The sequence below is a fragment of the Pholcus phalangioides genome, unplaced genomic scaffold (assembly GCF_987345545.1).
Source record: "Pholcus phalangioides strain wild (caught in Gottingen) unplaced genomic scaffold, Ppha-v1.0 ptg000010l_1, whole genome shotgun sequence".
Taxonomy (NCBI): domain Eukaryota; kingdom Metazoa; phylum Arthropoda; class Arachnida; order Araneae; family Pholcidae; genus Pholcus; species Pholcus phalangioides.
This window is the reverse complement of record NW_028301603.1, coordinates 8,918,617-8,932,813: the sequence shown is the minus strand read 5'-3', so window position 1 is coordinate 8,932,813 and position 14,197 is coordinate 8,918,617. Positions and strand designations below refer to the sequence as shown.

The following is a 14,197-nucleotide window of genomic DNA, read 5'->3' as shown; positions in this document are numbered from 1 at the left end:
AAAAAATAACTGAACTGTGAAATGCAACATTCAGTTGAGTTTTCAGCTTCGTCCTTAAGGAACCAGAGTGAATGAGGTAGTCTACTTTTTTTTTAGAATGAGCTTCACCTTATAAATAGTTGACATGAATGTCGCTCTACACTTGTTAATACAAGATATACAGAAGACTGGATGTTGTGAAGATATTTATTATTTCAGATGTTAATTTTTTAAGGAAGGAAAAAACTCATCTCTGCCTCTACCGGGAGTCAAACCCGGGTCCCTCGATTGCCGGACGAGTGCTCTGACCACTAAGCTACAGAGGAGATTTTTTATATATACGCTCTAACGAAGGAAAATCTCTATCTCCTCTGTAGCTTAGTGGTCAGAGCACTCGTCCGGCAATCGAGGGACCCAGGTTCGACTCCCGGTAGAGGCAGAGATGAGTTTTTTCCTTCCTTAAAAAATTAACATCTGAAATAATAAATATCTTCACAACATCCAGTCTTCTGTATATCTTGTATTATAAATAGTTATTATTTGTTGTGTAAGATGGCGGCAGCAGAAGTAAAATAAAAAAGAGGAAAACTTACTTTTCAGGTGTCGTCTGCTTCCATCAAAGTTATTTGTTTTTGACACCCTTAAGCCGGGTTTTCCTATGAATAGGTTTGTTGCGTAGCGTGAAACGAATTAGACTATTTCGCGCCGAGAGAAACGTGTTACATAATCACGCTACGCGTTTGTGTTTTCCTAGCGAGGCGCATCAGATCAGGGCGGCTATATAAAGTATATGGCTTTGGCATCAGCTACTCTGTCGTCTGCATGCTCCGGTTTGAAGGGAAGGGACATAAAACACATAAAGCCGGGTTTTCCTAGGAGCAGGTTATTTGCAGCGTGGAAGCGCTGATTAGTTTAAAAACCTGAATTTCAGGTTTAACCAATCCCCTCCTTCACGCTACACACTGCGCAGAAATCCTACTCCTAGGAAAACTCGACTTAAGAGAATATCGACAAAACCGCGGCGCACGACGCATTTAACTCCTCCAGAAGCAGTCGGTCAATTACGCCCGACGTAAAGCGCTGTCGTCAGGCGTATTGCGCTCTGTAGGAAAACAGTCATGCTGCTTTTCTTACTGGTGAGTGGACGGCGTGTCGCGCTGGGCGAATCACGTTGCGCGTGGCACGGGAAACCTGCTCCTAGGAAAACCCGGCTTTATGTACCACAAAAATAACTGAACCATGTATTAGAATATCCACTTCAGTTCTTGGGTTTCTACCACAAGAAACCTGACTGAATGAAGTATTCTGCTTTTCTTAAAAAATAAGCTTCACCTGATAAATAGTTACTATTTTCGACATAAGATGACAGCAGCAGTAGTAAAATAAAAACGAGGAAACTTACTTTTCACCTGCCGTCTGCTTCTACCAGGGCTATTGGTTTTTGGCTATTGGTACCTGCTTATGTACCGAAAAAATAGGTGAACCGTGAATTCGTACATCCAGTTCAGTTCTTCGGCTTAACTCAGAAGGAACCACGCTGAATGGAATATTCTGCTTTCCTTTTTTTAAATAAGCGTCACCACACAAATAGTTATTATTTTTTAGATAAGATGGCAGCATCAATATTATGAATGGAACAGTATAAACTCCGGTGTTTCGGGGGAAGAGGGATCTCTTTACCTGTCGTCTGCTTCTTCAAATGTTCTTTATTTAACTCCTTAATAATTAACTGTATATCAAGGCCATAGCGTGGGGGGGGGGGGGGGGGGGACTTGGCGTTCTCGTCCCCCTCGAAATGTGAGAAAATGACAAAAAAAGGCAAAAAGATATCCAAATCTATTGTTCTATTATTTTGGTCCTTCCCCCAAACGAAATTTCTGGCTGTATATGCATGCTATCTGTTCTGGCTGTCTTCTCATGCTGTCTATCTGGTTCAAGTTGTTGGCTTCGCTTGTAAGGATCCACTGAGCTCAGTTGTAGAATCGGAACTGAATGGAAAACTTTGCGCCACCCATTTTTTTTTTTTTTTTGCAACTTAAAAGCCGGGGTTACCTAGGAGCAGGTTTCCTGTGCCGCGCGCAACGTGATCCGTCCAGCGCGACACGCCGTACACTCACCAGTAAGACAAGCAGCGTGACTGTTTTCCTAAAGAGCGCAATAAGCCTGACGACAGCGCTTTACGTCGGGCGTGATTGGCCGACCGCTTCTGGAGGAGTCAAATGCGTCGTGCGCCGCGGTTTTGCCGATATTCTCTTCACTCTTGTGTGTATTCTTTCCCTTCAAACCGGAGCATGCAGACGACAGAGTAGCTGATGCCAAAGCCATATACTTTATATAGCCGACCTGATCTGACGCGCCACGCTAGGAAAACACAAACGCGTAGCGTGATTACGTAACACGATTCTGTCGGCGCGAAATAGTCTAATTCGGTTCACGCTGCGCAACAAACCTATTCCTGGGAAAACCCGGCTTAACCAAACTTTGCAAGTCTTTTACGTTTATCAATTTTTTTCGGAAAAAATCGTTTTCGACTGGATTTATTCACGACATTTATTTTATTTTATTCACGGATTTATCCAAAAAATGGCTCGGAGATCCATGATGTTCTTAAGTCAGTCACCTCGTTGGGCAATTTGCCTGTTGTGGCGTTGTTTTTGTATTTGTAAGATGACAGTTCAGTCTCTAAATATTGGGTTTTAAAGATAAAAAGGAGGATTAAAAAAAAGGATAGTGAACTCATCTAAAGATTTAAAAAAAAGAATAAATTATTTATTTCATTAATACTGGAATAATTTCTTTCATTATTCAAAAAAAAGAAAAAAAGTCGCCATTGGAAGCAGAAATTGCTATAGTCGATCGTCATTGTGTCAAATCCCGATGTTTTGTAAAAAAAATTTTCATTTCGCGAGTAAAAGAGTATGTCCGCCGAATTACGAATGCTAATTTAGGAAACTAATAAAGAAAAACCGAATAACCAGCGTTAAATCCGCCGAATAACGAGTGTCAAGTCGCCAATCTCGCCAAATAATAAGTGCTGAATCGCCAAACATCGTGTTAATTTTTCCGAAATTCTCACCCATTTTGCAACAATTTCTTTCAGAGTGTAAAAAAATTGGAAACTTAGAGAAAATTTTTAGCCTATTTGAAGGGCGGCTGTTCCAGACAGCAAATAGTGCCCTCAGTCAGCCAAAATGATCTTGAATAGACTGGTGTGAAAAATTTTGTGACAGCCGCTCTTTCAAACAAGATGTCAAAAGCCTGAAACAACAAAAAACAAGCTGATGAAAAGATAACAAAAGACAGTGCAGTTGTTTTTTTTTTGAAAAGGAGGGGGGGGGGGGGGTTAACGAAAATATTCTTGTAAGTTAATTTCGCTGCTCCAATATATATTTGCTCCAAAAAATTGCTCCGAATCCAATATTTTGCTGCTCCAAAATGGACTTCGTCACTTCCTAGGGGCTGTTCAAGTATTACGTAAGCAAATTTTTAGCCATTTTTGACCCCCTCCCCCCACCTTGTCAGCAGAATTTCGTCATCAGCTCTGCCCCTCTGAATCCAACTCATATTTTCATAAAGGGTGGTTGATGACGTAAGCATTATCCAAATTCCCCCTCCCCCCCATCATCAAAAGTCAGAAAATCGGAACCCCCCCCCCCATCGGAGATGACGTAATACTTGAACGGTCCCCTACCCCTGCATTTGTAGAGTTGATTTTTCTGTAGCACACACATGGGCGGAGATACGGGGGAGGGGCGTGGGGGGCATTGCCCCCCCCCCCCCAGCGTCATAGGTGGAGTCGACTGATCTAATGTATATATGAATTGACATCATCATCGTGCCCCCCCCCCCAGACTTCCAAGTCAATTTCCGCCTATGAAGGGAGGAGGGGTTTGGATAATGCTTACGTGATCAACCACCCTTTATGAAAATATGAAATATTCTTAATGACATTACTCGGTGCTCCAAAAACGAGAAAAACCTTTCGATAGTTTGTGGGCACTTGAAGTAACTCCCCCCCCCCCCCCATTGATAAGTGGCCTAAAGCCACTTTAGTGGCTCTAAATGTTTCGCGGATCCAAGTGATCAAGAAATGTGTCACGCATCACCCAAGTGATTCGTAATTATTCCGCGGATCACTTAAGTAATCTGGGAATGTGTCGTCTGTAATTTGAGTGATGTAGAACATGTAGAACCACACTGGGGGGCCACTTGGGTGCTCTAAAACTGTGCCACATGTCACTCATGGGATCTCTAAATGTTCCACGGATCGCTTAAGTGTTCTGGAACTGTGTCGCGGGTCACTTCAGTGATCTGAAAATGTGCCACGGGCCGCTTAAATGCTCTGGAATTGTACCACGGGGACACTTAAGCAATCGGTAAATGTGCAGCTTAGTTCATTTTTACAAAATTACGTTAGAGGAGGGAGGGCTTCATCAGATAACCCCCAGCGCTATATTTAGTCCGCGGGCCAAGGGCCTTTATGCGATCTATCATTATATGGCTTAGAGGGTGGGTCGCAATGAATGTATTAAAGATAAATTTTGAGTTCATGGCCTTCAAATAGCCTCGAAATAGCCCCCCCCCCTCCCCCGTGTACGTCAGGAAATTGTATTGCCTTAAGTGTGGACAATGCACCTGTTATGGTGGGCAAATTATAAAGGTGTTTCAGCATTTTTAAAAAATAATATTGACCATTTAACTGTTATAGGTTGCCCGTGTGATCTCATTCATTTGGCTGCCGAAAAGGGAGCCGAATGTCTTCCAGGAAACGTAGAAGTATGTCTTATAGATATTTTTTATTATTTTTAAAGTAGCCCCAAGCGAAAAGAGAAGTTTCAAAACTTGTGTAGAAAAGCAACTAGGAAAATACTTAAACATGTAACAACAAGATGGCTCTCCTCAAACAAATGTTTGGCAAGGTTGTTGGAGCAATGGGAAGAATTACTATCAATATTTCAAGGAAGAACTAAAACAGAATAAGGCAGATATCCTCTAAACATTCTACCATCCCAAAAATCAGTGGGAATATAGCGAATTGCTGTAAGAAAAGAACAAGTGAAAAACTATTAGAAATGTTGCTAAAAACCTATTGTCTGAAAAGAAATCAAAAGAGTCCCAGAATATGTAAAATGTCCTCTGTACTGTCACGGGAGGAAAGAATTTGCATGTTTTTGTCAAATGATGTAACACAGAGCAATCTATTCATTTTCGACATTTATTTTGCCATCTTTCGATAAAACAAATTTCTGTTACAATCGAATAAGCCACAAGGCCAGATCAATTCTGGCCTTGTGGCTTATTAATCAATTCTCCTGCATCTCTTGGAAGATATACTTTGTCAAAATTTGTTTGCCGTCTGCCGTGAAAAGTGTATCTTCAACTAAGAGTATCAAATATGATTCAGTTGAAAACCAAAAATCTCATGCAGATATAATGATCGGTAGGTCCTTCAGAAAAAATGGTTTCGCTTTTGAAAGATTCACAAAAAGTAAAGGTGAAGTTTTATTTCTTATGTGAGAAAATTTGACTTTGCTACTTGCAATTGCATGACTCAAAAGGTCCCTATTGATCATGAAGTGTTCGTTAATGCTGAAGTGGCCGACGTCGATTTAGCAGAGAAATCTTCATTTTCTAAAGCAGGTTTTTTCTTACGAAAAAATATTCATCAGTTATCTTGAGAGAAATTGAAATTTCACATGAAGATGAGGCCTATGATATTATCCAGTCTGAATTTTGCCATCTACAGCATTTCCAGATGAAATTCTCAAAAAAGAACGAGCTGACATTCAAATGGAAATTGATAGGCGAACTCAAAGATGGTGCGTTAAAAATACATAAGAGAGTGTCCAGCTTGATGCTGCTCATCTTAACAATTTCTCACAGCAATGCCCAATGTGAGAGAATTTTTAATTATGTAACAAAGACACACTCAGTTTTTAGACCAACCATTGGCAAAAGAAACATTGGAAAATCTATTGATACTCAAATCTAACCAACAAGCACAATGATTTTTTTTAGGAGGGATAGATCTTTCACAACAAATGCATTGCATACAATTTATTCCCATTTATAAATAGCTTGCATATATAGAGAGAAACGATGTCACTCTTCGCTTTTCATACGAAGTACGAAAGCCTGGATAACCAAGCGGAGATCGAGATGTTGTTCGGAAAGAAAATTCACATTCCTCTGTGGGGAATCGAACCACCAATCTCTCACTGTCCGGGCGAGTGTTCTAATCATTGAACTACAGAGGAGAGACATTTTCAATCCTTAGAGCATATGTATGAATGCTGAACGGGACTGTGCATGGACCCGTTCAGTAGCTGTACACTGCTCAAAACAATTAGGGGAGCACATGGTTTTAACAAAATTACGCAAAGATGTATACCGATAAGTAACATAAAATGAATCGTCCATAATTTAAAGCCTAGCAGGAAACGGAAGAAGAAAACTTGATGTGCAATTCAAAGTTCATGACGTCAAAAACCAGGAAAAGGGCAGAAATCGGGATGTTGCAGAAACGTCTGTTTTACTGCCGTAACTGTGAAATTCGATTGCGCAGTATTTTTTTTTGAGACAAGGTGACTTGAGGATGTCTCAACAACGTGATTTACCGGAATCCATGGCGTGGCGTGTTATAGGCAGACTGGAATCCGGGCAAACACAACGCAGTGTCGCGGACGCTGTTGGAGTCGCCAGAAGTGTTGTTGCAAGGCTGTGGAATCGATTCCAAGAAACAGGAAATGTTAGACGTCGACCAGGGCAAGGTCGGCCACGCGCCACTACAGCAACCGATGACCGGTATATACGGTTAACAGCCCGTCGAAACAGAACAGAGAATGCTACGCAGCTGCAAAGACGGTTGCTCTTGGCAACAGGACGAAGGGTGTCCAGCCAAACAGTACGTAATCGGCTTCATGAGGGAGGGCTCTATGCACGTAGGCCAATGGTCTGCATTCCGTTGACCCCACGCCACCGTGCGGCCCGAAGAAGATGGGCTGCTGAACATCGAGATTGGGAACAACATGATTGGAGCCAAGTGCTGTTTACAGACGAGTCCCGATTCAGTCTGGAGTGTGACACCCGACGTGTTCTGGTATGGAGGGACAGGGGCACTCGAAATAACCCCGCATTCGTTCGTGAAAGGTCACAATACAGACGAGCTGGTTGGATGGTATGGGGTGGAATCAGCATAGGCGGACGTACGGACCTGCATATCATTCGGAATGACACTTTGACGGCCCGAAGGTATGCAGACGAGATACTGCGACCTCATGTCATCCCATCATGTGTCGCTGGAGCCATTGGAGATTCCTTTGTTTTCCAGGATCATAATGCCCGACCGCATAGAGCTCGTCTGGTGGAGAACATGCTTGAAGCTGAAACAATACAGCGTATGGAATGGCCAGCGTGCTCTCCTGACCTGAATCCAATCGAGCATGCTTGGGACATGCTCGGACGACGCATTGCTGCGCGACCAAGGCCGCCTGTTACTGTCCGAGTCTTGCAGATTGCACTTCTTGAGGAGTGGAACAGTATTCTCCAAAGTCTGATCGATAACCTCATCGCATCTATGGCAAACAGGTGTGCAGCAGTGTTAGCTGTTCGAGGAGACCACACGCCCTATTAAAACTCATGCCTCATGTCTAAACAGTACTTTTTTTTTATCGTTTACGTGTAACCAAATTGTTGCCCTAAATCATCTTTTCATGTTTTTTCCATGTTTTCAAAGAATTAAAGCTTAATTCCAAATTTTTTTACGTCTTTTTTCTATATTGCGCATTGATACGCGTGTATATTGTATGCCAATACGTGGCTGTCTCGCACGGTTTTCTTCACTTTTTTTGCTTGCTCCCCTAATTGTTTTGAGCAGTGTATATAGTTTTGTTTTTGCGTTAGTTATTAAAGTGTAAGTGTAGATTTTCAATGGTAATACTTTTCAAATATGATTGTGAGGGAGCGTCAAAATGAACACGAAAGGCAAAATAACCCTATCATCGTATTTAATGTAATAGAGTTCTTAGAATAAATATTTTATACCCATGAATATATTTCAAACATGCAAAAAACAGTTTACTTCAATAAATTGTGCATTGGCATTTCGTAAATTTGAGAACAAAAAATGTCCTGTAATCTACACGCGTAAGTTTTTATTCCCCCCCCCCTTAATGAAATCTTGAGAAATTCGAGGAAAGTATTTGATTTTCAGAGGAAATGTTGCTTCTACTAAATATGTCGCATCCATGCACAGTCTGTTACCTTATAAAAATATACCCATATTTTACATTTAATTCTCCTTTATTTTGACTTTTACTCCGCGGATTATGCACAGGAAGTTATTGCATCCTTGCATGATTTTTGCAGGACATTTTGGAATTTTTTCGGGACATTGCAGGATTTTTGTGGGGAAATTCAAGGTTGGCATGTCTGCATTTATAGTTTTTTAAATGTTTTTTTCATTAAAAAAGTATTTTGTTTCGTCTGGGGGGTGGGAGAAGGCGTCATCCGTGAATAACCTGTCGACCATTTCGTGAATTGGCCGCACTTCGGGATTTGGGCAGTAACGCAAATCTATGGAAGAATAAAAATGTGTAAATTATTAAGCAACGTCACGCAAGTGGGAAACGCATCATAATAAATGCATCCATCAATTGTACAAGAAACAATCTTGTCAATAGAATGATTTTTCTTTAGTTGATGCGCTGAATGGCCCTTTGGTTGTACATCGAGTGAATCGAGAAACCCTGCACCAAGTGTGGGATATCGAGTTGCTACTAGGCATTCACTTTAATGGGGGAGATGGACTGATGAATAGAAGCACTTCTCTCTACAACAAAAATGTTAATCCATTAAGTCAATTTGGGCTCAATGACCTTTCATGTTACATGAACATATATGTTTGGTGTTCGTATTTTTTGCTTGTAGTTCGTTTGTAGTTTATTTATTCATTAATGCTCGGTTAAATTTGAGCGATTAGGAGAAAAATGCAGTTATATGATATGGAAAATAGGCATTCTTAATGATTTAGAAGATTTGTTTCAATTAATAAGAGGTCAGTTCATTAAAATGAAAAATATCCGATTTGAATAAAAAAAAAATCATGATTTTTTCATACCCTGATCATGTATACTTGATATATTATGACTAGAGCCCGGATTATATGCACTTAAAATGCAAAAATGAGCACTTAAAATGCAAAAATATGCACTTAAAATGCAAAAATGAGCACTTAAAATGCAAAAATGAGCACTTAAAATGCAAAAATATGCACTTAAAATGCAAAAATGAGCACTTAAAATGCAAAAATGAGCACTTAAAATGCAAAAATGAGCACTTAAAATACCAAAATGGGCACTGAAAATCCAAAAATATGCATTAAACACACCAGAATATGCACTAGAAATCTACAAAAAGTTCTGAAATATGTACAAAAAAAGAGAAAATATGCATTAAAAAAATTACCATCAAAACAAAAGGAGATGTACAAGGAAGACGTCACTCTCCGCTACCATACGAAGGTTTTTAACAACTGGCTGTTGCGAAGATATATTTCGGAAAGAGAGAAAATTCAACTGCCCCTGCGGGGGAATCGAACCCACGTCCTTTCACTTTCCGGGTGAACGCCCTAGACCACTAGACTACAGAGGCACAGAATCTCTCAATCTTTCCTTGGAGCTCGTGTACACTGAAAGGGACAGTACATGGACGGCCGGACCAGACTCAGGCCAAGCTCACAACTGCAGACGTTGCCACCAGATGGCGACTTATACAAGGATGACGTCTAGTGGCCTAGGGCGTTCACCCGGAAAGTGAAAGGACGTGGGTTCGATTCCCCGCAGGGGCAGTTGAATTTTTCTCTCTTTCCGAAATATATCTTCGCAACAGCCAGTTGCTGAAAACCTTCGAAAAGGAGATGTGTTTTTAAAAAATGCATCTTCTCCATTTCTTCGTGCATATGTATTCATTTACGGAAAAATATTTCCTCATACATATATACTGAATATGCAAATAACTTCCACATATTTTTTTATTCAGGCATTTTTTCCTTTTTTTAGTTTGTTGTAGCTGCTCAATAACGAAAATACCAGTAACAAAAGAATTTCGACACTATTTCTAAAAAACAAAATCAACAGTTTGACGTATCTCTCGAAATAGCCTTACAATAAAACGGCTAATACTCGTAAAATACTTTATAAATATGTATTAATTCACTAAATTTCACCTGCGGGAAAAAAAATCGATGTTATGAACAATATTTATTTGAAAAATTAAAAAAAATCACATTGAGTGTGATCTTAAATAAACCTTCAAAAATATGCGCCTATACTGAAAATTCTTTGATTTTATGCATTTATATGCATTAATGCTAAACAAGGCGAAAATATGCAAATTCATATGCGCATATGCATTTGCATATAATCCATAATTATGACCCTTAATTATGGTGAATAATTCGGAATGGCGACAAAAAAAATGCGTCGTTATATCCGAAATCGTTGCGTTTTAATTGACGATATAAGCAAAGTTTATTAGCATTGTTCTCTCTGGAAATCTGCCAAAACTGCCAGTTATCGATGTTATAACCGAGGTGTCATTATAACTGAATTTAACTGTACTTTATCATAGGTGATGCCAAAGTTTCCACACATCAAGCGCAATCCAAGAACCACTGGTCTAAATCGAAGAAAAGAAACGCCTGTAAATGTGGTTTTAGTGTAAAATCACCAAAACTGCGCAGGAGCCAGCTTACAGGTTGTTGATAGCTATCGCATATATCGATAATTTCATTTAAAAAAATGTCGAGTAATTCATACAAACGCGAACCAAATGGACCCTTAACTTTCGTTAAATCCATCAATAATGTATAATGAGTGGCCATATGACTCGCATTTTACGGGACGTTCCCGTAATTTTAGTCCGCACCTGTGCTACTTTTCCTAAATTTTTACTTTTTGTACTATTTTTTACCAAATCCTGTCAACAAAATTCGTGTAACTTTTTTTAATGAGGAGAATAATCAGAATATTGAGAAATAATACAAATGTAGTGTAGATTGTAATTAATGATTCCGCCAAGGCAAAAATTGTATTATTTGTTTAGGTTATTTAGGGGCTTAAATGGACCATTTGTTAAATTGATTTTTCTTATGCTTAGTTTGAGGGGTAAAAAAAAAACTTATTTCATGTCAATGCTTTGAGTAGTCATTAAACTTCTGTCTGGATGGGGGAAAATATAATTTTGTATTTAATAATTCATGGTCTTGAACTATTCATTGTACAGTAACTAACATTCCTCCTTCAAAATTATGGTGCACATTTTGAGTATAGGTGAAACACCAGTTTGCATAGGCCTACTCTAGGTTTTGTGACTCTGATGCTACCCAATAGCATTCAATTGTCTCCTGTGTTTTTAGGACTTGCAGAGGCGTAAACAATGTATAAAAAGCTCTGCAAAGAGCTAGAAATGATGAAAGTGCTTCATTTGTCAAAAATGATGATGCTAACATTGAATAGTAAAATGTATACAACTCCGTTCAAAAAAGGATGGGCAGTGCATCCCTGCTCTACTGTAATTCGAAGAAAAGAAACGCCTGTGAGTGTTGTTTCTGTGCAAGATAAATGATACTGCGAAAGAGCCAACTTACAAGGTAATAGATATGGCTTATCAATTTTAATAATTTAATTAATGTTGAGTAATATGCGCAAACACGAACCAAATGGAACTTTATCTTCATTCAATCCATCAGGAATGTGTATAGAGGGACCATATGATCCGCATTTTACTGGATGTTTCTGTATTACACCGCAGTTTTAACTCATTAAACACTCTTCCATTTTTTTCAAAAAAAAAAAACTTTCTCAAATTTATAATTTTAGCTGAAATCGTGGAAAAATATAGTTCTCATCACTTATAAACCACATTACGATGATATTACAGTAAATATAAATATTTGTCTCACATTATGTTCAATGTTTCTCTTGAGATATATGAAGTGTCTTTAATTTTTATTTCATTCTGCGATTCGCAGATGTTTTACTTCCAATACATCGGAAATAATTTTGCAAGTTAAGCCGAAATCATCCCACGTTCGGCAACTTCTCTGCAAAGAATGGCAAAGTCCCAAATTTTGCGTATATAGGATCCCTACTTCCCGTATTTTTCTTCAACAAAATACACATAATGCGACATCGACGGAAATCAAGTCCCAACACGCGGGGCATCGCAAAAATATTAGCGAATAAATGACGAAATCGCTAACAATGACTAAGAAAAAAAAAACTGCCGTAGTATTGATCTAAAATTTTCTATTGGTAGGAAAATAAGGGGCTACAACAAATTAGAGACAGTCAAAATGTACATATTTCGCGGGAAAAGTTTGGACGTGACAAATATGTGAGATAAATATCTATATTTAAGGTCATATTTGTCATAAGGGTCATTCAAGTATTACGTCAGCATCTGGGGGGGGGGGGAGAAGAGGTTTGGAATTTGCTTACTTTTGGTGACGGGGGGGGGGAAAGGGTTTGAAGGTTGCTTACTTTTGGTGACGGGGGGGGGGAAAGGGTTTGAAGGTTGCTTACTTTTGGTGACGGGGGGGGGAAAGGGTTTGAAGGTTGCTTACTTTTGGTGACGGGGGGGGGAAAGGGTTTGAAGGTTGCTTACGTCAGCAACCCACCCTTTTTGAAGATATGAAATATTCTAAGCTGCTGACGAAATACGAAATTTTGCTGACGGGGGGGGGGGGCAGTATTTTTCTGACAAGGGAGAATCAAAAATGGCTAAACATTTACTGACGTAATACTTGCATGGCCCCTAATATAATATATAATTTATGCAAATCATCTTCGACAGTGATTTTAGTAAGGATTGCAAATCGAAATGGACTCTTCTCTTCGTTAAAAATCGGGACAATTACAAAAAAAAAAGAGTCGGACGTGAAAATCGAATTCTAAAATAACGTGGGAAATCGTGAAATAGTTGCCGAATAGCGAAAAAATCGCCAATAATGGCTGGAATTTCTCTAAAATTTCCAATATGTAGGATGTAAGGGACTACTAGAAATCAGAGTTAGTCATAATGTGTTTCACGAAGTTTGGAAATCACAAATATGTGAGGTGAATATCAATATTACTAGTCATAATTTTTCGTAATGCTATTTATAATTTATGAAAATCATCGCTAACAATGAGTTTAGTAGAGATTTTAAATTCAAATGAGTTTTGTTGAAAAAACGGGACAGTTTAAAAAACAAGTTATAATGTCAAAAAATATGGAAAATGCCTCGTAAAACATTTGTGAAGGCAAGGATGACCATAAGTCCCTTTTCTACTGCAACATTCCCGTATTTTCACGTAATTTTGGTAAATCCAAGTTTTTTTGTAAAAAATGTCCCGTTTTTTCACATATTTTCAGCGAAGCCTACTTTAATTTTTATTCGTTATTGAAATCAACGATTGAAATTGCTTTTAAATTCACAAATTATATTACGATCATTACAACTAGAGATAAGAATGATGTATTGGGCTGAGAAAGAGCCATTTCACTATATAGACCGAATTGGGAGGATTTGCCGTTAACTTAAGGGAGGCTACTAATGTCTCTAGTTCCGCGCCTCACGCCACACTGCGCGAAATAAGAAAAGCAGGGTCGTGTCTCTGGTGGTGGTGTAATGATAGCGAGCGCACTTGCCAGGTTTGGAAAGTGACCATCGTTCGAATCCCGGTGGAGATCAAACGACATTTCTTTCCGAGTTCACCTCGGCGTAATTTCCAGAGAATGCCCATTTCCTTGCTATAAATAACGTTCATCTTACGTATTTATTATGATCAAATGTTTTATTTTGTAGAATTCATTTTAATCCACTGCAACTTGCAAATTATGTTTCATTTCTTGCCATTAGTGATTTTTCGGTGCAATATTGGGCAACTTTGCTTGACATTAGCATTTTCTCGAGGAAACGTGGTCAGTGTAGTGAACAGTAATGGAAGAACGGGGAATGAAGCGTCTGTTTCAGTTTTAATCGGTAATTATTCTTCTTTTGGCAATTTTTTTTACCCGCTCTTTTCTCGATGAAGTATGGTCAGCCTGATCGTGCGAAATTAAACTATTGATATCTTTCGGCTGACCATATTTACTCAAGGAAAAATACGGGCATTAGGACTCAAAATACTGGGAAAATACAGGCCATCACCAATTATCGCCGAAAACAACGCCA

General features: G+C 39.1%; 1 non-coding gene across 1 annotated transcript; it reads right to left on the bottom strand.

Moving 5' to 3' along the window:
* Positions 1-9,555: 9,555 nt before the first annotated feature.
* On the bottom strand, positions 9,556-9,630 carry TRNAS-GGA (transfer RNA serine (anticodon GGA)). Its single transcript has one exon. It is a non-coding gene; the product is annotated as a tRNA-Ser (tRNA).
* Positions 9,631-14,197: the final 4,567 nt, after the last annotated feature.